The sequence below is a fragment of the Bos mutus genome, chromosome 4 (assembly GCF_027580195.1).
Source record: "Bos mutus isolate GX-2022 chromosome 4, NWIPB_WYAK_1.1, whole genome shotgun sequence".
NCBI lineage: Eukaryota > Metazoa > Chordata > Mammalia > Artiodactyla > Bovidae > Bos > Bos mutus.
In genome coordinates, this window is record NC_091620.1 from 116,489,231 (window position 1) to 116,517,153 (window position 27,923).

Below are 27,923 nucleotides of genomic sequence, written 5' to 3' on the forward strand. Positions count from 1 at the left end.
AATGGTTCTATGATGACCTACAAGACCTTCTAGAACTAACACCAAAAGAAAAAGAAAAAAAAAAAAAAAGATGTCCTTTTCATCATAGGGGACTGGAATGCAGAAGGAGAAAGTCAAGAGATACCTGAAGTAACAGGCAGATTTGGCTGTGGAGTACAAAATGAATCAGGGCAAAGGCCACTGGTCATAGCAAACACCCTCTTCAAACAACACAAGAGACAATCGTACACATGGACATCAGCAGATGGTCAATACCGAAATCAGATTGATTATAATCTTGGGGCTGAGATAGAGAAGCTCTATATAGTCAGCAAAAACAAGATGGGGAGCTGAGTGTCACTCATATCATGAATTCCTTATTGCCAAATTCAGACTTAAAGAAAGTAGGTAAAACCACTAGCCCTTTCAGGTATGACCTAAATCAAATCAGTGGAAGTGACAAATAGATTCAAGAGATTAGACCTGATAGACAGACTGCCTGAAGAACTATGGATGGAGGGTCATAATACTGTACAGGAGGCAGTGATCAAAAACATCCCAAGAAGAAATGCAAAAAGGCAAAATGGTTGTGTGAAGAGGCCTTACAAATCACTGAAAAAAGAATAGAAGTGAAAGGAAAAGGAGAAAAGAAAAGATATACCCATCTGAATGCAGAATTCCAAAAAATAGCAAGGAGGGTTGAGAAAGTCTTCCTCAGTGACCAATGCAAAGAAATAGAAGAAAACAATTGAATGGGAAAGAATAGAGATCTCTTCAAGAAACTTAGAGATATCAAAGAAAAATTCAAGCAAAGATGGGCACAATGAAGGAGAGAAATAGTATGAACCTAACAGAAGCAAAAAAATAATAAGAGGTGGCAAGAATACACAAAAGAACTATACAAAAATAAATAAATAAATAAATAAATAATTACCCAGATAACCATGATGTGTTCCCATTAGTTTATCGACAAAGGTCTATCTAACCCAAGCTATGGTTTTTCCAGTAGTTATGTATGAATGTGAGAGTTGGACCATAAAGAAAGTTGAGGATTGAAGAATTGATGCTTTTGAACTGTGGTGTTGAAGAAGACTCTTGATGGTCTCTTGGACTGCAAAGAGATCCAACCAGTCAATCCTAAAGGAAATCAGCCCTCAGTATTCATTGGAAGGACTGATGCTGAAGCTCCAATACTTGGGCCACCTGATGCAAAGAACTGACTCATTGGAAAAGACTTTGATGCCAGGAAAAACTGAAGACAGCAGGAGGAGAATGGGAGGACAGAGAATGAGATGGTTGAATGTCATCACCAACTGGTTGGACATGCATTTGAGCCAGCTCCCGGAGTTGGTGTTGGACAGGGAAGCCTGGTGTGGTGCAGTCCATGGAGTAGCAGAGTCAGACACAATTGAGAAACTGAACTGAACTGATACTATGTTTTCAGAATATATTAAAGGAAAGTAGGACATTCTTATTAAGATAAACATTACAAAAAGTAAGTTTATAAAAAATAACAAGGAAAAGATATACAGAAATTGTAACCTTGTATGTTCCTGATGGTTGGGAATGTAAGGTGCAGCCACTGTGGAAAACAGTATGGTAATTTCTCAAAACATTAAACATAGAATTATCATATGTTCTAGCAATTTCACTTCTGGGTATTTATACAAATAATTAAAAGCAGGGATTTTGACACAATATTTAGCATAATAGCCACAAGGTGGAAGCAATCCATGTGTCCATTGGCAGGTGAATGAATAAGAAAATGTGCTATGTACATGGAGTTTTATTCAATCCTGGAAAGGAAGGATAGTTTGACACATGCTACAGCATAGTTGAAGTTTAAAGTATGATCCTTTTCTTCTGTTAATTATGGTTAAATATACTTATTCAAAATCAGTATTTATTTGAGTTTGGTAATGGGCTTCCCTTGTGGCTCAGCTGGTAAGAAATCTGCTTGCAGTGTGGGAGACCTGGGTTTGATTCCTGGTTTGGGAAGATCCCCTGAAGACATGGAAGGCTAACCCACTCCAGTATTCTGACCTGGAGAATTCCATGGAAGAAGTCCACAGGGTTGCAAAGAGTAGGACATGACTGAGCGACTTTCACTTTGACTTTGACTTTAATGATGTTTCTTAAATTTCTTCAGAAACTACACTTTTCTTTTGTATGGCTTATGATTTGTTGTTGTTAAAAGTTAGACATGATGTATCAAGTAATAGATCTATGGTAATTAGGATTTTAATGTCAGGTTTTTGTAAAACGGCTGGGAGCTGGGCTAGGTTCTGTGTTGTAGCTTTTGGAAACAGAGTCTTAAGTTTCTCTCTCTCTCTCTTTTTTTGTTTTGTTTTTCTTTTTTCTCTACTGTTGTCTTTGTATTTCTCTAAGAACTCCTTCCTAAACTCGGCTTGAATTTGCAGCTATTTTAGCAAAAATCCACTGTTACTATACTGAAGCCCTTTTGATGTGACCATAAAGTACCAGAAGGGGAAACATTCTATTAAGATTATAGTTAAATCCTATCTTTTTAGTGAGTCTGATTCCCTGCGCTCAGTCCTTCAAAAGCTCTTCGTAGTCTTTCCCCTTTTATGTAAAACAGAGGCATTGGACCAGAGTTGTATCCTTGCTCTTAACCAAGGCCATATTAAAATCCAGGAGGCAGCAGTTGCTTCATGGGCAGTCCTTTGCCACAGAGAAAATGCTGCAAGTATTCCCAGTGATAACTTTTTCCTCTCTGCTACTTGGAAGAGGAGGGGATGTTTCTCTGATCTTTACCATGAAATCCTGATGGGGATGCTACGGGGGTTAAAACCTATGAAAGTGTGCTTGCTCCTTCTTCACCCTAGACCCTCAGGAGTTCTCAAAATGGTCCACACTTAGCCTCCAGAAGTTCATAGATGATGTCCTATCAGCTTCCTTACCCGTCATTGGCTCCGAGCTATTTCTGTTTGTGCTAAGTTGATCTCAACTGTAACTCTCTATAGTTACTTATACCTAGAGTTTTGTGGGTGGTGGCTTGTTCAGTAACCTAAATTCTGGGGCTAAGGTTTGATTTCTAGGTTTTTTTTTTTTTTTTTTCAACTTTTTTTCTTGTAAGGTTAAAAGTGACAAGTTCCAAACTGAACTTAATTTCTCTTATATAAGCTAATCATAACTCTGCTTGGCTGTCCATCTACCTTGCCTTTATGTACATGTTAAGACATAAATTAACTACCTCTGTTCTTTTCTTCAGGTCAGAAAACCCTGGCTGTCACTCAGACCATAGTGTCCATTAGGGTAAGTCTGTCCTTTGATTCCTACAAACCAGCTCTGCAACTCTATTATTTCAACATTCTATCATACTTCCTGCTACTAAAGGGCCCATCTCCGTTGGTTATCTCCACCTCTAGAGATTGTGTTCAGTTGCTCAGTTGTGTTTGACTCTTTGAAACCCCATGGACTATAGCTGGCCAGGAGCCCCACGAGTACTAACCCTCTCAACAATTATGATGCTGTATTCACTGAATCATTCTTTACAAATTTAGGAAATGGTGTGTGTTCTGTAATCTCTCACAGAACACAGGTAACTGGGTTTTCCCATCTCATGTAATAAAGCAAGGCTAATATGACAACTTCCCTAAGACATTTTTATTCTTTTCTGCTGCTGTCTTTCTAAGAAGTACTTACATTTCTACTTCATTTAATCACTTTTTATAAGATTCCAAGAGCCATCCTAGCAAGTATCAGTAGCATTTCTCGAATTATTTGTAGAAGTGTGAAATACTCTTTGTTTTTGCCCTTTGTCTACTATGATAGACTCTTCCTTGTCTTGATTTGTATTCCTCAGTCTTGTTGCACCATCTTCAGGACCCAGTCACATAGGTAACTGACTTCTGGACCATGTTCATAGGTCTTGTATTTCCTATGGTGTGTTCTTACCCTTAGCAGGCACAGAGCCTCCTTGGCTGACTCAGTTATTGTTCTGATAGGCAGAAGCTCAGGTGGCCTTAGATGATATATGGGGTGCTTGATATCTTGTAAGGTAGAAGTCTCTTCATTGTCCACAAAGAAATAGGAAGCATTAGCGTTTAACGGGGAAGGATGTTGCTTCAGCAGACCCAATGATTCATGGCATATCTGGAATTTTAAAATGATCAAGTGATTCAATCCAGTTTCAAAGGTTGTAGTTATCAGGCCCTATTCTTCCCAAATCCATCCTTGACCCACAGGGAACTTCACTGGGTTTGAGAATCAAGATTTCTGGGGAACTCACCTACTTTATGAGGCTTGACTCTCTGCTTATTCTTTGCTTTTGCTGCAGAAGATAAGAACATTGTTAAAGTTGCCAGTGAAAGTATGAGTTGCTCAGTTGTGTCTGATTCTGCGACCCCATAGATTATAGCCCGCCAGTCTCCTCTGTCCATGAAATTCTCCAGGCAAGGATACCAGAATGGGTTGTCATACCCGCCTCCAGGAGATCTTCCTGACCCAGGGATCAAACCCAGGTTTCTTGCATTGCAAGCAGATTTTTTACCATCTGAGCCACCAGGGAAGCCCTAAGTTGCCAAGGAGGCCTTACATTGATAATTTCACTTAGCCTTTATTTTTCTTTCCAAAATATCTAAGCAACAAACAGATACTTATTTCCAGAGAATTTATAAAAACTAGTTCTCCACTGGCATACCATCACATTTCATTGCTGGTAAAGGTTTTATCAACTGTATCACTGCAGCATCCCAAGGACTATTTGTATTTTATATACTAGCAGAAATGGGGACCAGTTAGAGAGACTTACAGGATTTTGAAGTTAGGTTCCTATGGCTACTCGCAGAGGAAAAAATGTTGCACAGAAGTAGATTCTAAGACAGTGGCATATACGAGGTTTATTGGGGAGATCTCCAAGAAACAATACTTGAGTGGGATAAAGGATGAAGGATTGAAAGTTGGGATAAGTAGAACTGTGGTTAAATTGAAAAGGAGGCAATAGCTGATACTGTGGGATATTCTGGAGTAGCCATTATACTTTAAACATTTTGAATTGTTGACATCTCACAATGACTGGCCACTGAAGGGAGATTAGCTCAAGTGGAAGTCAGCTTCTCTTGCCAAAACCCAGTGAGTAACTCTTACTGGGTAATCCACTGTCAGAAATGGGAAAAAGAACTTTGGTCTTCAAAAGGCTTCAAGAAGTATAACACAGCACCCACTTAAGAATCCCATCAAAGGAACTTGCTCTTGTTCTGAAAATGCACTTTGCCACTACACAGTAACATGTCATAAGACATTGTTTTAGCAACATATGGTAATTGCATGGTGAGTCATATTTTTAATCCTTTTCCATATTAAGCTTCAATAGTTTTCTTACCAACCAATTTCTATTCAACTGTAAGGTTTCCCAGTGCTGCCCGTGAGCCCATTTTGGAGAGTGTAAGAAAGGTTCAAGATGTACAGGGATGTGTGTCCTCGGCCCTTCTTTAGCAATGCAATTCTGCACCTTTATATCTTGCAAATATGCTTAACATTTCATTTAATAAATTATTTGCCGCTAAATGAATTTTAAAACACTGTATTATTTAATTTTATAAACAATCCCCATTTGATAAAGGCCCAAACAGATAAAGAAAGATTAAATATATTTCCCTAATTATACTAGACTTAGTAGCACAGCATAGAAATTCAAACCCAATCATTCAAATTCTAAATTTAGATAATTCAGTATTCTATCATACTATAAATAAACATTCCTGTAAATAACAACACTTATATACAGAATTATTCTTATTACATATCTTGGGGTCACAAAGAGTCAGACATGAATGAGCGAATGAACTGAACCGAACTGAGATGTTGAAAGAAGTCACTTTTTAAAGCATTTGATGAAAATGTGGAGAAAAGGGAAACATCTTACCCTGTTGGTAGGGATGTATATTGGTGCAGTCACTACTTAAAACAGAATGGGGATTCCTCAAAAAAAAAAAAAAAAATAGAGCTACCATATTATCCAGCAATTCCACTTTAAGGTATTTTTCCAAAGAAAGCAAAAATATTAATTCAAAAAGGCATATACAGCCTTTTGTTTATTTCAGCATTATTTACTATAGCCAAGATACAGAAGCAATCCAGGTGTCTACCAATAGAGGAATAGATGAAGAAGATGCAATATACATGTGTGTATCTATGTATACCTGATAGAATATTATTCAGCCATGAAAAAGGAATAAAACTTTGTCATTTGCAACAAACGTGGATGGACCTAAAGGGTATTATGTGATGTGAAATAAGTTAGACATATAAAGACAAATACCAAATTTTTTCACTTAGATTTGAATTCTAAAAAAGCAAAACAAATGAACAAAAGCAAAACAAATGAACAACAAAATAGAATCATAGATACAGAGAATGAACAGGTGGTTACTAAAGAAGAGAGGTGAGGAGGGGTAAGTGAAATAGGTGAGGGAGATTAAGAGGTGCAAAGTTCTAGTTACAAAATAATTTGGTCACAAGAATGAAATTTATACTGTGGGGAATATAATGAATAATAATATAATAATGGTGATAAAAATGGTCAAAAGGTACAAAGTAAAAGTTAAAGTCTTAGCTGTTCAGCTGTGCCTGACTTTTTGAGAACCCATGGACTGTGGCCCACCAGGCTCCTTTGTCTATGGGATTTTTCAGGCAAGGATTCTGGAGTGGTGTGCTCCACAATAGGTACAAACTTCTAGTTATAAGACAAATGAAAACTAGAGATGCATAGTACATACATATGCATAGTACATACATAGAGATGTTGTACATACAACATGATGAATATAATAAACATTGCTGTATGTTATATGTGAAAATCTTTAAGAGAGTAAATCTTGCATTATATAACATCACAGGAAAAATATTCTTTGTCTTTAGTTTTGATGATGATGGATATTCACAGAACTTATTATTATAATCATATTTCATGATGTCTGCAAGTTGAAGCATTATTCTATATACCTTAAATTTATGCAGTGTTGTGTGTAACTGCATTTCAATAAATTTGGAAGAAAAAAATCCCTTACTAATAAAGTAAATAATTATATGAGATAATATGGATTTCTGAAATTATAATGCTAAGCAGGGTCTGGATTTTTCAAGAAATCTAAATATCCACATTTCCTACTTCATATGCTGGCTGGACTTCAGATTTCCTGAGGACCCATATCAGTTCTTTAAAAAAAATGTGTGTGTGTGTGTGTGTTTTTTTAATGCAGTGTCAATTAATTTTCACAAAATACAGTATATAGCATTATATTTAAATAAAGAACTTTCATAATATTAAGATACTCTATTTGCCATCACCATAGATGTATACAACTTTATTCTCTGGATAAGTGCCTACAAAAGGCCATTAGTGTCGATTTTAATTTCAAGTTGCTTCAGTGGAAAAGATAAGTGAGATCCTGAGCAGATGGTTGTCATCACATAATGCAATTTAAAACCTGGTAAAGGAACACAAAGCTTGCTATAGCACTTAAAATCTATGTATGCATTTTGGACAAGTGGAAATAAAATAATGAAAAATGAAAATACTTTGTTAATTTGTTGTTGAAGCTTAAAACATAATGCAAATTAGGAACATCAAAAAGGTGAATGCATAAATAGATGGGAGCCTAAGGTTCTAGAAAAATTAAAGTGTACTAAATTTATGTCATCTTCTTGGCTAAACATTGGGGAGCATGGGTTAATTCAGTTGGGAGTATGTATCTTCAAATGATTGTAAATCAGTTCTAATTAATTCATAGATTCCGTTAATATTTGTACAATTTTGAGGCTAATGAAAACTAATGAACATATTTACATTAAGAATATCAAGTTGTTTGCCTGCTGTCTGTTAAAAAAAATGTCAGTTTACATTTAGCTTATTTCTGTTTGGCAAAGACTTCTTTCATTAAGTAATTACTCTACAACTGAAATACTTACTTCATCCACATATACAATCAAGAGGCCTAAGAATGTTTATATTGATTTGAGCCTTAAAATCCAATTATTATTAATAAAATAACAATGATATAATTGATTCACTCTCTTCACACCCCCAAAGCAAAATAATAGTACACTGCTAAGAAATGTGTAAAGATTATTTTAAGTGGCACCACAGAAGCCGTTTTATCATGATATTAATTCCCCAACCTTATTTGCAATTTTCTCAAGTTTCTTTCAGAGAAGGCACGGGCAACCCACTCCAGTACTCTTGCCTGGAAAATCCCATGGACGGAGGAGCCTGGCAGGCTGCAGTCCATGGGGTTGCTAAGAGTCGGACACGACTGAGTGACTTCACTTTTTCACTTTCATGCATTGGGGAAGGAAATGGCAACCCACTCCAATGTTCTTGCTTGGAGAATCCTAGGGATGGGGAGCCTGGTGGACTGCCGTCTATGGGGTCGCACAGAGTCGGACACGACTGAAGCGACTTAGAGCAGCAGCAACAAATTTCTTTCTTGTTATTATTTCAAAAAATTTCACTTCTAATAAATTTCAAAAAAAAAAGAAAAATAAAAACTAATCCTTTGCAGTTATTTCCCAACTACCAAACTTCACATATTTTTCTCTGGAGTACCTTCAGTTTGCATTCTGTGTTTTGAGTAAGCAGCAAAGATAGATAAAATAATGAAGGGTACTTATGAAAAATTAAATTTAAATATGGAAAGAGATATGTAATATTTTTTTTCAAAATAGATTACTTCATTATGTGATATTAAAGTATTATATGAGGTTTCTCATTTTCTTCCAAGCTGTAGGCTTTTCTTGCTCTAATAAATGCTAGTAGATTTCAATTTACCTGCCTCCTGAGAAATCTGTAAGCAGGTCAAGAAGCAACAGTTAGAACTGTACATGGAACAACAGACTGCTTCCAAATCAGGAAAGGAATACATCAAGGCTGTATATTGTTACCCTGCTTATTTAACTTAGATGCAGAGTACATCATGTGGAATGCCAGGCTGGATGAAACACAAGCTGGAATAAAGATTGCCAGGAGAAATATCAATAACCTCAAATACATAGGTAACACTGTCCTTATGGCAGAAAGCAAAGAAGAACTAAAGAGCCACTTGAAGAAAGTGAAAGAGGAGAGTGAAAATGTTGGCTTAAAACTCAACATTCAGAAAACTAAGATCATGGTATGCAACCCCAACACTTCATGGCAAAGAGATGGGGAAGCAATGGAAACAGTGACAGACTTTATTTTCTTGGACTCCAAAATCACTGTGGATGGCGACTGCAGCCATGAAATTAAAAGACACTTGCTCCTTGGAAGGAAAGTTATGACCAACCTAGATAGCATATTAAAAAGCAGAGACATTGCTTTACCAGCAAAAGTCCATCTAGTCAAAGCTATAGTTTTTCCTGTGGTCATGTATGGATGTGAGAGTTGGACTATAAAGAAAGCTGGGCTCTGAAGAACTGATGATTTTGAACTGTGGTGTTGGAGAAGACTCTTGAGAGTCCCTTGAACTGCAAGGAGATCCAACCAGTCCATCCTAAAGGAAATCAGTCCTGAATATTCATTTGAAGGACTGATGCTGAAGCTCAAACTCCAATATTTTGGCCACCTAATGCAAAGAAATGACTCATTTGAAAAGACCGTGATGTTGAAAAAGATTGAAGGTGGGAGGAGAAGGGGACGACAAAGGATGAGATGATTGGATGGCATCACCGACTCAATGGACATGAGTTTGAGTAAACTCTGGGAGTTGGTGTTGGATAGGGAAGCCTGATGTGCTGCAGTCCATGAGGTCGCAGAGTTGTACACGACTGAGTGACTGAACTTAACTGAACTAGTGAGATGGATGCACCTAGAGCCTGTTATACAGAGTGAAGTAAGTAAAAGGAGAAAAAGAAATATCATATATTAATGCATATATATATATATATATGGAATCTAGAAAAATGATGTTGATTGACCTATTTGCAAGGAAGAAATGGAGACTCAGATATAGAAAATGGATTTGTGGACACAGTCAGGGAAGGAGAGAGTGGGACAAATTGAGAAAGTAACATCAACATTTTTACACTACCAAGTGTAAAATAGATAGCTAGTGAGAAGTTGCTGTATAACACAGGGAGCCCAGCCTGGTGCTCTGTGATGACCTAGAGGGATCAGGTAATATGAATAATTATGGCTGATTTGCATTGTTGTATGGCAGAAACTAGCACAACATTGCAAAGCAATTTTCGCCCGATTAAAAATAAATTTAAAAAGAAAGAAAATTAAAGACTTCTCTACTTAGTAATTATGCTCTAGTCCAGTGGTTTTCTTTTCTTATTTTTACTAAACCAAGATATCTTCCACCTTAGAATTTTAGCAATAGATATATGCCCAATACCAGAAATGCTCTTGCCTTTATCATTCCAATGCACATTATGAGAAAAAAAATTCCCTGTTTTTATGAAGTCCTAAAACTAAAAGCAGTACTTGTGACATTTAAATATATGTTAAATAAATGAATTAATAGATGATCAAATGAATCACATTTGAGAATAAATGATAATAACAAGAGTCTGTTATAGAATTTGAGGATGCTACTTTCCAGTCAAACATAAATTTTGTGACTCATTTGTGTCTGTGTTCCCATTAAAGAATGTGCTAGAGAATGAATTAGTTATGGAAGAAAGGATAAATGCTTTCACATGCCTATATAAGTCTGAGCTCATGCAGATTATATTCAGTCAGCCAGATTAGTCCTCAGACATGTCCGACTCTTTGCAACCTCATGGACTGCAGCATGCCAGGCCTTGCTGTCCATCACCAACTCCCAGAGTATACCCAAACTCATGTCCATTGAGTCAGTGATAACATCCAACCATCTCATCCTCTGTAGTCCCCTTCTCCACCTGCCCTCAGTCTTTCCCAGCATCAGGGTATTTTCAAATGTGTCAGCTCTTTGCATCAGGTGGCCAAATTATTGGCAGATTATATTAATAAGTTTTATAACAGCATGAATTTTATTATCATACTAGCACTATATAAAGAGATTGTCTAATATTTAAGTTTAATTCTCAATAAAGAAACATCTCACTTAGGTGCCCATTACAATAAAAGGCTCACCTTAACTGAGGTGCTTCCCCAAGTAACATTAAATTTAATAAGCAATATGCCTCCTTTTTTTGTTGTTTGTTTGTTTTCCTATTATGTTGCTCTTTGTGGGTTCTTTATGTCATTTTAAATGGCATTTCTCTTACACATAAAGCATTACTATCATTGATTATAAAATAGCCATAATCTTATACAGAAATTTATATTCCTAATGAACCAGCAGAAGTTAATAAAATTCATCTAGGAACCACACACTACCATAAGCAACAGTTTGTTCTCTTAGTTGCTCAGTCCTGTCTGACTCCTTGTGATCACATAGACTGTAACCTGCCAGCCTTTTCTGTCCATGGGGATTCTCCAGGCAAGAATACTGGAGTGGGTAGCCATTCCCTTCTTTGGGGGATCTTCCCAACCCAGGGATCAAACCCAGGTCTCCCACATTGCAGGCAGATTCTTTACTGTCTGAACCACCAGGGAAGTCCCCAAAGCAACAGCTTACCACACTGTAAATGAGCTGAATCCTCCCTTGTAAGGGGTGGCAGCTTAATATTATATTCTCTCACATAAATAAAATGTTGGAACTGTCCAAAAATACTTTAAAACACAGAGATGTTTTTCTAGATTGATTTCAAGGTTGGGAAATTGATGAAGTTATTTATATGAAGAGAATAAGACTGAATGGAAAGACTAACTTGGGAAGTTTAGAGATGAAATGTAAAGGAAGGGTAGAAAAACTGGAAACCAGGTTTGAAAGTAGGATAACATAATGTCTTTTCTGAGACAGTCTAAAAGTTTTAATCAACAGTTTATGTAAAAGATAGTAAATGAATCTGTACCCCCACAAAACTAGTAATGCTGATCAAGAATAAACAAGGTAGATGAGTGGTCCATTTAGAAATAGTATGGGTTAGATGTTACCCTTAGTCAAGGTGTTTATAGACAAGTGAAATGCACAGGATTCAGCTATAATTTCATGCTAAAAGAACATTTTGATATTTAGCAAAACTAATACAATTATGTAAAGTTTAAAAATAAAATAAAATTTAAAAAAAATAAATAAACATTAAAAAAAAATAATTGGGGAAGGGACTTGAAAATGCCCTCATATTGTAACAGGTTTGTAAAATTTGAACTTCAAAATTCAACAAGACTGTCTTCCTTTTCATCTATATGGTTGCACAGAAAGTTGCTTGGCTCAGAATTCTCACTGATAATATATACATTTTTAATTTTTTGATCTCTAAAATCAGGAGATCAAACACTAGCAAATAGAGTGCCTCATTTCCACTCTTCTCTTTTCTTTTGTGTGAATAGAAATAAAGAGAAGGAAGAAAAATTAAAACTTATAATTGGTGCAAAATATTTTGCTTTGTGATGGTTCATGTTTATATACATGTTGTACAAAATTTTATGTTGCTGAGAAGGGTAAATGTATCCTAATTGGCTGTTTGAAAACTCACATCAAGGTCAGTTTTCTAAATATTGTCTACTCCTCGTGTATTACTTGAAATTTCAAGTAATAAGTGGGTGAAAGAAGGCCTCTGGGCATAGGAACCAGGAAACACTACCGGAAGCACTTTCAGAAGCGTGGTGAGTACAAAAACCAGGCTGCAAGGATAACTGAATGAGTGCGTATTCAGCCAGAAAGGTCAATTAAAATAAATGACTGCTTTAAAAAAAAATGGGGATGAACATGTTGAGATTTGCAGGGATGAAAATACATTAGAATTATTTTTAGAAGTATCTTTACTGTATAATATAAGTTACAAGGAGTAAACATTGATGAAGACGTGTTGTTTGTTGAAATATGAATATGAATCTCAAAGAAAATGAAAAAAAAAGACAATTCAAAATTGAGATTATTGACTGGCGGTTCCGTGTCTTAGAAAGATCATTGTTAGGTAGTTAGAATAGGAAAAAGGAGTCCAGAATGGCGGTGACTAAAAGACAAGGAAGGGAAAAGCCCACAAAAAATAGAACAAAGAAAGGTCTGAAGACTGGAGTGAGGACCTCAGGTAGAACAAATAGCACTCCTGGCTAGCACAATTTACATAGGGCATGTCCAGGGGGGAGGAGAAAAAAATATATAAAAAGAGGAGCCAAAGGGCTGGGGGTGTCTCTTTCTCATGCATGTGAGTGCACTATCTCTCTCTTCTCTTCCCATCTTATGGGTTGGCATCCCCTCAGGCCTCGAGAATGTATTTTCTTTTCTTTTCTAAATAAAACTGAGCTGTAACATGGAGCTGTAACACTGATCTGTCCAAGAGCTGTGACATGCCAAGGGGTTTAACGTCCGTCACTTCAAATTTTTGTTGTGATGAGACAGAACCGAGGAAATGACACACTCCTTTGACATCATCAACTGAGAAAAGAAGTATGGCAGACATTTAGAAGGGAAAGAATAAAGCATTAATCTAATCAAATAATATTCCATAAACATCTGCTTTGTGTATAAATGATGTGAAGGAACATTGAGTTATATAAACTTATACTTCCTAAAGATCGTGGTTTTGTTATAATTTATCATCTGGGAAGTTGAATAATAACAATTAGTTAGATGGTAATACAAACAACTCTATTGGTAATAGTAGACTAAACTCTGTTGATATAACATGAGAACGCAGACTCTCAAGTGTTTAATATGAAAGAAAAGCCTGGGAAATCCCTCTTTGTCACCATAGTTAAGAATATTTTTTCATTAAGGGGCAGAAAGGAGGATAGAGATGCAGAGCCTCTTAACATTGACCTGTAAATTATATACTACCTGTCTACTCAAAGTACTATAAGATAAGCTTGGAAATATAAGAAAATAAATGCGTATTTGATGAGCACTGAATATCCCTGACACAACAACCTTGCCAAAAAGTAAGATGTATGTGTTTAACCCTACATACTTATGTAACAAAAAATGTGTATGTATATGTGTGTGTATATATATTTACTTTGTTGTTCATGTTGAGTTGCTAAGTCGTGTCTGACTCTTTGTGACCCCTTGGACTGTAGCTTCCAGGCTCCTCTACCCACGGGATTCCCAGGTCAGAATATTGGAGTGGGTTGTCATTTCCTTCCCTAGAGATCTAGGAATTCCCCAGTCAGGGATCTAAATCGTGTCTTCTGCTTGGCAGACAGATTCTTTATCACCGAGCCACCTGAGAAGTCCATATATGTGCACTACACACACACACACACACACACACACATAAATGTCTGTGTATACTAACTGACCTGAACAGATATGAAGAATGTTAGAAATTTAGAGAAAGAGTGACATGTTCTCAGTATTAATTGAGAACCTTCTATTAAAGGTACTGGTGCTGTTCCTAGAGTTACAGCCAGAAACAGAATTAAAGAAAAGCCTCCCTTCCTTAACAGAGCTTATATCCCCGTGAATAAAATGCTTACTGCCATTGGGCCTTTAAGAAAGTGTGTGATTTGCATGATCACAGATGGCCTTACTTAATTAAACCCACAAATCTTAGAGTATTCTAATAAAAATCAAAGCTGATGACAAAAGGTTTGGTAAAGTGGGGGTGGGTCTGTGAATGCTGTTATTTTGTTCTTCATTTTTGGTTACTATAGTAGAATTTGAGTTAATATTTTATCTTTTGCCTTTTGTTAAGTGTGCTCAGTTCAGTTCAGTTCAGTCGCTCAGTTGTGTCTGACTTAGTGCGACCCCATGAATCGCAGCATGCCAGGCCTCCCTGTCCATCACCAACTTCTGGAGTTCTCTCAGACTCACATCCATCGAATCAGTGATGCCATCCAGGCATCTCATCCTCTGTCGTCCCCTTCTCCTCCTGACCCCAATCCCTCCCAGCATCATGGTCTTTTCCAGTGAGTCAACTCTTCGCATGAGGTGGCCAAAGTACTGGAGTTTCAGCTTTAGCATCATTCCTTCCAAAGAAATCCCAGGGCTGATCTCCTTCAGAATGGATTGGTTGGATCTCCTTGCAGTCCAAGGGACTCTCAAGAGTCTTCTCCAACACCACAGTTCAAAAGCATCAATTCTTCAGTGCTCAGCTTTCTTCACAGTCCAACTCCCACATCCATACGTGACCACTGGAAAAACCAGAGCCTTGATTATATGGTATATATAATGAACCTATTACTTAGACTACTTAATTCAACATACTATTGATATACAATCAGATTCAGTTTTATACATTATGTAAAATGATTCAACAATGATTTTACTGCTCTATATATAACAATATCTAACAAAAATTAAGATGATTTTGAATGTTATTTAGTATACTTTTAAATATTTATCTGAATCATTATGTAAATCTGAGTATTATAGTCCAACAACTGTTTCTACATCTTCATTGTACATCTTTAAAATGTACTTTTCTCAAAATTATTGACTATGAGAAAAGAAGACAAAATTCTTATAGTGATGGGTTTTTGCACAGCTCAAAATTTATTGTTTGATAAATAATTGAGTCATTTCTCAGTCAAATAATGAGCTGTAATAAAGATATAATGAGAATGTTGAAGAAAGAATAAAGGTGTTTGTAATCTTTTTAAGTGGAAAACATAATGCAATTTTGCTAAGCAACCTGATTTCTCAGTATTATGTGTGAATATGATCATTACTTCTATAACTTCTAAATACTCCCCTTTTAAAATTTTCTTTGATGTAGTCATCTTTAAAGAGTTTATCTGTGTAGTGATAATCCGATAATTAAAGCATGATGACTAATGAAACAAATTGACCTGTCTAAATATCAAATAAACATATCACAGCTAATTTAACCACCTCAGTGAACACCTCAGGGGAAAAATCAAAGGAGTTTTTATCACTCCTTCCCAGGTGGTCCTCAGAAAGTCTCTAGTAAAGGGCATCAAACTATCCTTTTCATGAGGATAGTGAAATGATCAAATAAAAAATTGCTGCAGCTATAAATTTTTGGAAAATAAAATTTGCCTTGTAGGAACAGATGAGCTGTCTGTAAATATAAATAAACCTACTGTGATATTTAAAGAACACTATTTCTCTTTACAGGGATTCCCTGGTGGCTCAGATGGTAAAGAGTCTGTCTACAATGTGGGAGACCCGGGTTCGACCCCTGGGTTGGGAAGATCCCCTGGAGAAGAAGTGGCAATCCACTCCAGTACTATTGCCTGGAAAATCCCATGGACAGAGGAGCCTGGTAGGCTACAGTCCTTGGGGTCGCAAAGAGTCAGACACGACTGAGCAACAGGGCTATAGGGCTATTTCTCTTTACAAGAACCTAGTATTACTAGGAGCCCACGCCTGACATTTAAATTAAATTCTACTTTCAAGATGCAGTATTAAGGTCTGTTACTTAAAGTCTTAGTAGAAATGCACAGAAAATGATAATGCCCTAGCACATGGCAATGCAGGAGATACAAGAGACATGAATTCAATCCCTGGGTGGAGAAGACCCAGCAATTAAAAAAAAAAAAAAAAAAGGCAACCCACTGTGTTGCTCTTTATGCTGTTCATGACACCAATTATCTTGCTGTTCACACTGTCTACAGTGTTTGCTGAACCCAGTGTAGGCAAGGAGTGAGCTAAGAGGCTGGAAGAAGACTTGAGGAGCCATAGAAACTGCAGACATGTTTATTCTCCTTGGCTAGCACAACAGCAGTAGTAGCAGATGCAGCATAACACAACGTAACTGCACAGAACCTCTCTCCTGGCTGACATGGCAGCCATAACAGTATACTCTCCTGGGAGGATTCAGCAGCCATAGCAGTAGACACACTGTATTTTCTCCTCTTGTGACTGACCCCATAGAAACAGCCATGACACAGCAGTAAAATGACCCCAGTCTTCAGGTGGAACTCATGCATGGGTAATATACAGAGTAACCTGTGACCAAGTACCACCTGACACACATGCACAGTGCTATAAATAATCTTAGCTGTTACACAGTCATTATTTACAAAACGTGGGGCAAGAGAGCTTAAACATGCCTTCTTGGCTAATTTGCTCTTTCCCTACACCACTCCAATATTCTTGCCTGAAAAATTCCATGGACAGAGGAACCTGGCATGTTACAGTCCATGTAGTTGCAAAGAGTATGACATGACTGGGCTACTGAGACCACACAACAGAAACAGACGTGGATATACATTCAGTTAACTTCAGTTAAGTCACTCAGTTCAGTTCAGTTCAGTTCAGTTCAGCTCAGTTGCTCACTCATGTCCGACTCTTTGTGACCCCAAAAATCACAGCACGCCAGGCCTCCCTGTCCATCACCAACTCCTGGAGTTCACTCCGACTCACGTCCATTGAGTCAGTCGTGTCCAACTCCTTGCGACTCCATGAGCTGGAGCACACCAGACCTCCCTGTCCAACACTAACTCCCACAGCCTACCCAAACTCATGTCCATTGAGTTGGTGATTCCATCCAACCATCTCATCCTCTGTCATCCCCTTCTCTTCCTGCCCTCAATCTTTCCCAGAATCAGGGTCTTTTCAAATGAGTCATCTCTTCACATCAGGTGGCCAAAGTATTGGAGTTTCAGCTTCAAACATCACTCCTTCCAATGAACACCCAGGACTGATATCTCTTTTAGGATGGAATGATTGGATCTCCTTGCAGTCCAAGGGACTTGCAAGAGTCTTCTCCAACACCACAGTTCAAAAGCATCAATTCTTCAGTGCTCAGCTTTCTTAATAGTCCAACTCTCACATCCATATATGACCACTGGAAAAGCCATAGCCTTGATTAGACAGACCTTTGTTGGCAAAGTAATGTCTCTGCTTTTTAAAATGCTGTCTAGATTGGTCATAACTTTCCTTCCAAGGAGTAAGGGTCTTTTACTTTCATGGCTGAAATCAGCATCTGTGGTGATTTTGGAGCCACCCAAAATAAAGTCTCTCACTCTTTCCACTGTTTCCCATCTATTTGCCATGAAGTAATGGGACCAGATGCCATTATCTTAGTGTTGTGAAAGTTATACCAACTTTTTCACTCTCCTCTTTCACTTTCATCAAGAGGCTCTTTAGTTCTTTACTTCCTGCCATAAGGGTGGTGACATCTGTATATCTGAGGTTAATGATATGTCTCCAAGCAATCTTGATTCTAGATTGTGGTTCCTCCAGCCCCACATTTCTCATGATGTACTCTGCATATAAGTTAAATAAGCAGGGTGACAATATACAGCCTTGAAATACTCCTTTTGCTATTTGGAAACAGTCTGTTATTCCATGTCCAGTTCTAACTGTTGCTTCCTGACCTGCATCCAGGGTTCTCAAGAGGTAGGTCAGATGGTCTGGTATTCCCAACTATTTCAGAATTTTCCAGAGTTTATTGTGATCCACACAGTCAAAAGCTTTGGCATAGTCAATAAAGCAGAAATGGATGTTTTTCTGGAACTCTCTTGCTTTTTCCGTGATCCAGCAGATGTTGGCAATTTGATCTCTGGTTCCTCTGCCTTTTCTAAGACCATCTGGAAGTTTATGGTTTATGTACTGCTGAAGCCTGGCTTGGAGAATTTTGAGCATTACTTTACTAGTGTGTGAGTTGAGTGCAATTGTGCAGTAGTTTGAGCATTCTTTGGCATTGCCTTTCTTTGAGATTGGAATTAAAACTGACCTTTTCCAGTCCTGTGGCCACTGCTGAGTTTTCCAAATTTGCTGGCATATTGAGTGTGGCACATTCACAGCTTTATCTTTAAGGATTTGAAATAACTCACCTGGAATTCCATCACCTCCACTAGCTTTGTTCATAGTGATTCTTCCTAAGGCGCACTTGACTTCACATTCCAGGATGTTAGGCTCTAAGTGAGTGATTACATCACCATGATTAACTGGGTCATGAAGATCTTTTTTGTACAGTTCTTTTATGTATTCTTGCCACCTGTTCTTAGTATCTTCTGCTTCTGTCAGGTCCATACCATTTCTGTCCTTTATTGTGCCCATCTTTACATGAAATGTTCCCTTGGTATCTCCAATTTTTTTGAAGAGATCTCTAATCTTTACCATTCTATTGTTTTCCTTTATTTCTTTGCATTGATCCTTGGGAAAGGCTTTCTTATCTCTCCTTGCTATTCTTTGTAACTCTGCATCCAAATGGATGTATCTTTCCTTTTCTCCTTTGTTTTTGCTTCTCTTCTTTTCACAGCTATTTGTAAGGTCTCCTCAGACAGATTTTGCTTTTGTGCATTTCATTTTCTTGGGGATGGTCTTGATCCTTCTCTACTGTACAATATCATGAACCTCTGTCCATAGTTCATCAGGTACTCTGTCTATCAGATCTAGTCCCTTATATCTATTTCTCACTTCCACTATATAATCATAAGGGATTTTGTTTGATTTGACTTAGGTCATACCTGAATGGTTTAGTGGTTTTCCCCACTTTCTTCAATTTAAGTCTGAATTTGGCAATAAGGAGTTCATAGTCTGAGCCACAGTCAGCTCACAGTCTTGTTTTTGATGGCTGTATTGAGCTTCTCCATCTTTGCCTGAAAAGAATATAATCTTTTTTATTTCAGTGTTGGCCATCTGGTGATGTCCGTGTGTAGAGTCTTCTCTTGTGTTGTTGGAAGAGGGTGTTTGCTATGACCAGTACGTTCTCTTGTCAAAACTCTATTAGCCTTCACCCTGCTTAATTCAAGGCCAAATTTGCCTGTTATTCCATGTGTTTCCTGACTTCCTACTTTTGCATTTCAGTCCTCTATAATGAAAATGACATTTTTTTTGGGAGGGGGGTTATTTCTAAAAGGTCACGTAGGTCTTCATAGAACAGTTCAACTTCAGATTCTTTAGTGTTACTGGTTGGGGCATAGACTTGGATTATCATGATATTGAATGGTTTGCCTTAGAAATGAACAGTGATCATTCTGTCTTTTTTGAGATTGCATTCAAGTACTGCATTTCAGACTCTGTTGACTATGATGGCTACTCCATTTCTTTCAAGGGGTTCCTGCCCACAGTAGTAGATAAAATGGTCATCTGAGTTAAATTCCAGCCATTCCAGTCAATTTTAGTTCTCTAATTCCTAGAATGTCAACGTTCACACTTGCCATCTCCTGTTTGACCACTTCCAGTTGGCCTTGATTCAGGGACCTAACATTCCAGATTCCTATGCAATATTGCTCTTTACAGCATCAGACCTTGCTTCTATCACCAGTAAAATCCACAACTGGGTTTGTTTTTGCTTTGGTACCATCCCTTCATTATTTCTGAAGTTATTTCTCCACTGATGTCCAGCATCATATTGGGCACCTAGTGATCTGGGGAGTTCATGTTTCAGTGTCTATCTTTTTGTCTTTTCATACTGTTCATGGGGTTCTCAAGACAAGAATACTGAAGTGATTTGCCATTCCCTTCTCCAGTGGACCACATTCTGTCAGACCTCTCCACCATGACCCATCTGTCCTGGGTGGTTCTACACGGCATAGCCTAGTTTCATTTAGTTAGACAAGGCTACTGTCCATGTGATCAGATTGGTTAGTTTTCTGTGATTGTCGTTTCAGTCTGTCTGCCCTCTGATGCCCTCTCTCAGCGCTTATCATCTTACCTGGTTTTCATTTACCTTGGACTTGGGTCTCTTCCCGCCTGCTACTTGTTACCTAGGATGTGGGGTATGTCCTCACAGCTGCCGCTCCTGACTTTGGACGTAGGGTAGCTCCTCTCTGCCGCTTGCCACTCCTGCACTACCCAACCACTGCTATCTGCTCCTGTGCTGCAGTTGCCTGTGCCCTCTCTCAATGTGAGGTATCTCCTCTCTGCCATGGGCTGCTCCTGTGCCTGCAGCCACCGCTTATAGGTTTAGAAATAATGGTGTGTGTGTATGGTGGGGGGTGGACACTTATCCTTACTATGTTTAACATCCATTTTTTATATGTTTTGTTATACGTGGTATATTTAAGTGTCAAAAAGTCTATATTAAAATGGTGTAAATATAAGAACACAAAGACAAGCTCTAAATATGTAGAATCTTTCAACAACAAAATTTTGTTCATTGGTTTTGGGCAAACATTCTATATTCGTACTTCTCAACTTTAAGTGCTCATGAGAAGGAAGGGTACAAAAAATTGCTATTAAAAGGCTAAGGTATTTTTTGCCTGTGATTAGCATTTAAGTCAGACTTGAGTAAAGCAGATTGTCTTCCATAATATAGGTGGGCCTCATCCAATCAGTTGAAGGCTTTAAGAGAGAAGACCAGGTTTTCCAAAGAACAAGGAGTTTGACATCAATACTACAACATAGACACTCTATGAATTTTAAGCACTATTGAATCTGGAATCAAAACTGCAACATTAACTCTTCTCTAAATTTCCAGTCTGCTGGCTTGCCCTGTAAAGTGCAGACTTGCCAGACTTGGAATATCCCATGACACAAGTCTAATTATTTCTCTCTCTCTATATATATATATATATAGATATAGAAATACATACATATATAAAATGGGTGACTAGACGTATATAAAGCACAGATATATATTTTGGGTATATATTGTTTCATCAAAATTTTTACTTTCATTTCAGGATCAAAGGGGCTTGCCTCCTGACTCAGTTGGTAAAGAGTCTACCTGCAATGTGGAAGACCTGGGTTCTATCCCTGGGTTAGGAAGATTGCTTGGAGAAACAGGAGAATTCTATGGTCTGTACAGTCAAAGGGGTCACAAAGAGTCAGACGTGATTAAGCGACTTTGATTTTTTTTTCAGGTTCAAGGGATTTGTTAACAAGATAAATTGTTTGTTGTATAAAAATAAATAATACACATATTTATTAGAAAATTATCTAGCTTACTTTCAATATATTGAGATCAAAAGAAAAGAGAAATAGGAATAATGGAGGACACATCACCAAATCAGGTTTTGACCAATATTCACACTTAAACAGCACTGGGAAGTCCCATATCACAGCACATCTGGAGCCCCAATTAGGAAAAGGTCCCCCCAGCAGCATGTCCCTTCTGTGGGTGAGACATCAAATATGCCATTTAGCATTCCCTCTTATAAACCCCTAGCCACAGACTGATATCATTATCAGTCTGGGAGCAAAACTGCAGTTCTCATATTGAGAGATATATATATATATGTGTGTGTGTGTGTGTATATATATATATATTTACACTACTGTTTGCTTTGTTCTGGCAAATCTTGAAATATTGCTAAGTCTGGGGAGTTATTGGCCAGACCTCCTCCAGGGACTGAACAAATTCCAAGATTTGCTTCCTATTTATTGTATTTCTATTCAGACACTCACAGCAGGTGTGTCTGTGAGTAGTGACCACAGAAGTAGTCAGGTAGTGCCCAGATGGTCAGATCAAAAGTCAGAGGCTTCTTATTCTTTGTCTCTGAAGTCTAAACAAGACTAGTTATATAATTTCCCTAACATATATAAGTATATATGTATATATAATGACAGAGCTGTGCATGTGTGTGTGTGTGTGTGTAAAGACAGAACTATGTGTATTGAGATAGAGTATAGGTATAGGAAAAGATACTGAAATAGACATACCTAATTGAAGAAAGTAGGGAAACCACTAGACCATTCAGGTATGACCTAAATCAAATCCCTTATGATTACACAGTGGAAGTGAGATATAGATTTAAGGGACTAGATTTGATAGATAGAGTGCCTGATGAACTATGGACTGAGGTTTGTGACATTGTACAGGAGACTGGGATCAAGACCATCCCCAAGAAAAAGAAATGCACAAAAGCAAAATGGCTGTCTGGGGAGGCCTTACAAACAGCTGTAAAAGAAGAGGAGCCAAAGGCAAAGGAGACATGGAAAGATATAAGCATCTGAATTCAGAGTTCCAAAGAATAGCAAGGAGAGATAAGAAAGCCTTCCTCACCGATCAATGCAAAGAAATAGAGGAAAACAACAGAATGGAAAAGACTAGAGATCTCTTCAAAAAAATTAGAGATACCAAGGTAACATTTCATGCAAAGATGGGCTCGATAAAGGACAGAAATGGTATGGACCTAACACAAGCAGAAGCTATTAAGAAGAGGTAGCAAGAAAACACAGAAGAACTGTACAAAAAAAATCTTCATGACCAAGATAATCACGATGGTATGATCACTTACCTAGAGCCATACATCCAGGAGTGTGAAGTCAAGTTGGCATTAGAAAGCATCACTACGAATAAAGCTAGTGGAGGTGATGGAATTCCAGTTGAGCTCTTCCAAATCCTGAAAGATGATGCTGTGAAAGTGCTGCACTCAATATGCCAACAAATTTGGAAAACTCAGCAGTGGCCACAGGACTGGAAAAGGTCAGTTTTCATTCCAATCCCAAAGAAAGGCAATGCCAAAAAATGCTCAAACAACCCACAATTGCACTCATCTCACACGCTAGTAAAGTAATGCTCAAAATTCTCCAAGCCAGGCTTCAGCAATACGTGAACTCTGAACTTCCAGATGTTCAAGCTGGTTTTAGGAAAGGCAGAGGAACTAGAGACCAAATTGCTAACATCTGCTGGGTCATGGAAAAAGCAAGAGAGTTCCAGAAAAACATCTATTTTTGCTTTGTTGACTATGCCAAAGCATTTGACAGTGTGGATCACAATAAACTCTGGAAAACTCTGAAAAAGTTGGGAATACCAGACCACCTGACCTGCCTCTTGAGAAATTTGTATACAGGTCAAGAGGCAACAATTAGAACTGGGCATGGAACAACAGACTGGTTCCAAATAGGAAAAGGAGTACGTCAAGGCTGTATATTGTCACCCTGCTTATTTAACTTATATGCAGAGTACATCATGAGAAATGCTGGACTGGAAGAAGCACAAGCTGGAATCATGATTGCTGGGAGAAATATCAATAACCTCATGTATGCAGATGACATCACCCTTATGGCAGAAAGTGAAGAGGAACTAAAAAGCCTCTTGATGAAGGTGAAAGAGGAGAGTGAAAAAGTTGGCTTAAAACTCAACATTGAGAAAATGAAGATCATGACATCTGGTCCCATCACTTCATGGGAAATAGATGGGGAAAGAGTGGAAACAGTGTCAGACTTTTTTATTTGGGCTCCAAAATCACTGCAGATGGTGACTGCAGCCATGAAATTAAAAGACACTTGCTCACTGGAAGAAAAGTTATGACCAACCTAGACAGCATATTGAAAAGCAGAGACATTACTTTGCCAACAAAGGTCCGTCTAGTCAAGGCTATGGTTTTTCCAGTGGTCATGTATGGATGTGAGAGTTGGACTGTGAAGAAAGCTGAGCGCCAAAGAACTGATGCTTTTGAACTGTGGTGTTGGAGAAGACTCTTGAGAGTCCCTTGGACTGCAAGGAGATCCAACCAGTCCATTCTGAAGGAGATCAGCCCTGGGATTTCTTTGGAAGGAATGATGCTAAAGCTGAAACTCCAGTACTTTAGCCACCTCATGCGAAGTGTTGACTCATTGGGAAAGACTCTGATGCTGGGAGGGATTGAGGGCAAGAGGAGAAGGGGACGACAGAGAATGAGATGGCTGAGATGGCTGGAGGGCATCACTGACTCGATGGATGTGAGTCTGAGTGAACTCCAGGAGCTGATGATGGGCAGGGGGGCCTGGCGTGTTGCTATTCATGGCATCGCAAAGAATCAGACACGACTGAGCAACTGAACTGAACTGAACTGATAGATATATATTATATATGTGTATGTATATATATATATATGAATGTGTATAAATAGATATATAAATATAGTGTAAGTAGAGTTATACCAAGAATATAGGTATACAAGATCAATATAAAAATCAGTTATGTTTTTAAACATCAACAATTAAGAATATGAAAATAAAAATGCAACCCTATTACAATTTTAAATCTATTGGTTGAAAAAGATTCAAAACTTAAAAGTAAATGTAACAAAATGCAAAATATACATTAGAAGTTATAAAATATTTTTGAAAGTAAAGGTCTAAATAAATATTTCCTGCATCAAACTAATTAATATGTTAAAACAGCAATATTTTCAAAATTGAACTTGAAATTTAACTCAGTCTCAACTAGAATTCTAGATGACTTTTTGTAGAAATTGACAATCAATGTATAGGTTCACATTTTTGCCAGAGACCTAGAAAAGCCAAAGAAATCCTGGAGAAGAAGAACAAAATAGGACTCAAACTTCTTCATTTTAAAGAAACAATGTTCAGACACAGTTCTTCAGGTATTAGGACACATATATATAATAGGAGATTTAATTATGAGTCTAGAAATATCTATTCTTAACTAATATTTAGACAAAAGTCCCAAGATCTTTTAATGACCAGAGAGTCTTTCCAACAGATTGTGCTGCATCAATGGATTGCCACATACAGAAGAGAGAATATCATACTTATGTCATACCATATCCAAAAATAACTTGAAATTTATCAAAAACTTAAAAGTGAAAGGAAATAACAATATAACTTTTTAAAAAAACACACATAGAGGTGAATCTTCATAACTTTGTATTTCAGTTCAGTTCAGTCGTTCAGTCGTGTCCGATTCTTTGTGACCCCATGAATTGCAGGACGCCAGGCCTCCCTGTCCATCACCAACTCCCGGAGTTCACTCAGACTCACTTCCATAGAGTCGGTGATGCCATGAAGCCATCTCATCCTTTGTCGTCCCCTTCTCCTCCTGCCCCCAATCCTTTCCAGCATCAGAGTCTTTTCCAATGAGTCAACATTTTGCACGAGGTGGCCAAAGTATTGGAGTTTCAGCTTTAGCATCATTCTTTCCAAAGAACACCCAGGACTTATCTCCTTTAGAATGGCCTGGTTGGATCTCCTTGCAGTCCAAGGGACTCTCAAGAGTCTTCTCCAACACCACAGTTCAAAAGCATCAATTCTTCGGCGTTCAGCTTTCTTCACAGTCCAACTCTCACATCCATACATGACTACTGGAAAAACCATAGCCTTGATTAGATGGACCTTTGTTGGCAAAGTAATGTCTCTGCTTTTGAATATGCTATCTAGGTTGGTCATAACTTTCCTTCCAAGGAGTAAGTGTCTTTTAATTTCATGGCTGCAGTCAACATCTGTAGTGATTTTGGAGCCCAGAAAAATAAAGTATGACACTGTTTCCACTGTTTCCCCATCTATTTCCCATGAAGTGATGGGACCACATGCCTTGATCTTCATTTTCTGAATGTTGAGCTTTAAGCCAAAATTTTTCACTCTCCTCTTTCACTTTCATCAAGAAGCTCTTTAGTTCCTCTTCACTTTCTGCCTCTGAATATCTGAGGTTATTGATTTTTCTGCCAGCAATCTTGATTCCAGCTTGTACTTCTTCCAGCCCAGCATTTTTCATGATGTACTCTGCATAGAAGTTAAATAAGCAGGGTGACCATATATAGCCTTGATATACTTCTTTTCCTATTTGGAACCAGTCTGTTTTTCCACGTCCAGTTCTGACTGTTGCTTCTTGACCTGCATATAGGTTTCTCAAGAGGCAGGTCAGGTGGTGTGGTATGCCATTCTCTTTCAGATGTTCCAGAGTTTATTGTGATCCACACAGTCAAAGCCTTTGGCATAGTCAGTAAAGCAGAAATAGATGTTTTTCTGGAACTCTCTTGCTTTTTCCATGATCCAGCGGTTGTTGGTAATTTGATCTCTGATTCCTCTGCCTTTTCTAAATCTAGCTTGAACATCTGGAAGTTCAGAGTTCACGTATTATTTACTCCTGGCTTGGAGAATTTGAGCATTACTTTACTAGCGTGTGAGATGCATGCAATTGTTTGGTAGTTTGAGCATTCTTTGGCATTGCTTTTCTTTGGGATTGGAATGAAAACTGACCTTTTCCAGTCCTGTGGCCACTGCTGAGTTTTCCAAATTTGCTGGCATATTGAGTGCAGCACTTTCACAGCATCATCTTTCAGGATTTGGAATAGCTCAACTGGAATTCCATCACCTCCATTAGCTTTGTTCATAGTGGTGCTTCCTAAGGTTCACTTGACTTCACATTCCAGGATATCTGGCTCTAGGTGAGTGATCACAACATCGTAGTTATCTTGGTTATGAACATTTTTTTGTACAGTTCTTCTGTGTATTCTTGCCACCTCTTCATAATATCTTCTGCTTCTGTTAAGTCCGTACCATTTCTGTCCTTTATCGAGCCCATATTTGAATAACATGTTCTCTTGGTATCTCTAATTTTCTTGAAGAGATCTCTAGTCTTTCCCATTCTGTTGTTTTCCTCTATTTCTTAACCAGTAACACTGAAGAACCTGAAGTTGAAGGTTTCTATGAAGACCTACAAGACCTTTTAGTACTAACACCCCAAAAATATGTCCTTTTCATTATAGGAGACTGGAATGCAAAAGTAGGAAGTCAAGAAACACCTGGAGTAACAGGCAAATTTGCCCCTGGAATATGGAATGAATCAGGGCAAAGGCTAATAGAGTTTTTCCAAAAGAATGCCTTGGTCATAGAAAACACCCTCTTCCAACAACACAAGAGAAGACTCTACATATGGACATCACCAGATGGTCAACCCTGAAATCAGATTGAGTATATTCTTTGCAGACAAAATGGAGAAGCTCTATACAGTCAAAAAAAACAAGACCACGAGCTGACTGTGGCTCACATTATGAACTATTTATTACCAAATTCAGACTTAAATTGAAGAAAGTAGGGAAAACCACTAGACCATTCAGGTATGACCTAAATCAAATCCCTTATGATTATACAGTGGAAGTGAGAAATAGATTTAAGGGACTAGATCTGATAGATAGAGTGCCTGATGAACTCATGATGGAGGTTCGTGACATTGTACAGGAGACAGGGATCATGACCACCCCAAGGAAAAGAAATGCAAAAAAGCAAAATGCCTGTTTGGGGAGGCCTTAAAAGTAGCTGTGGAAAGAAGAGAAGTGAAAAACAAAGGAGAAAAAGAAAGATATAAGCATGTGAATGGAGAGTTCTAAAGAATAGCAAGGAAAGATAAGAATGCCTTCCTCAGCGATCTTTCCTGTTGACAGATGA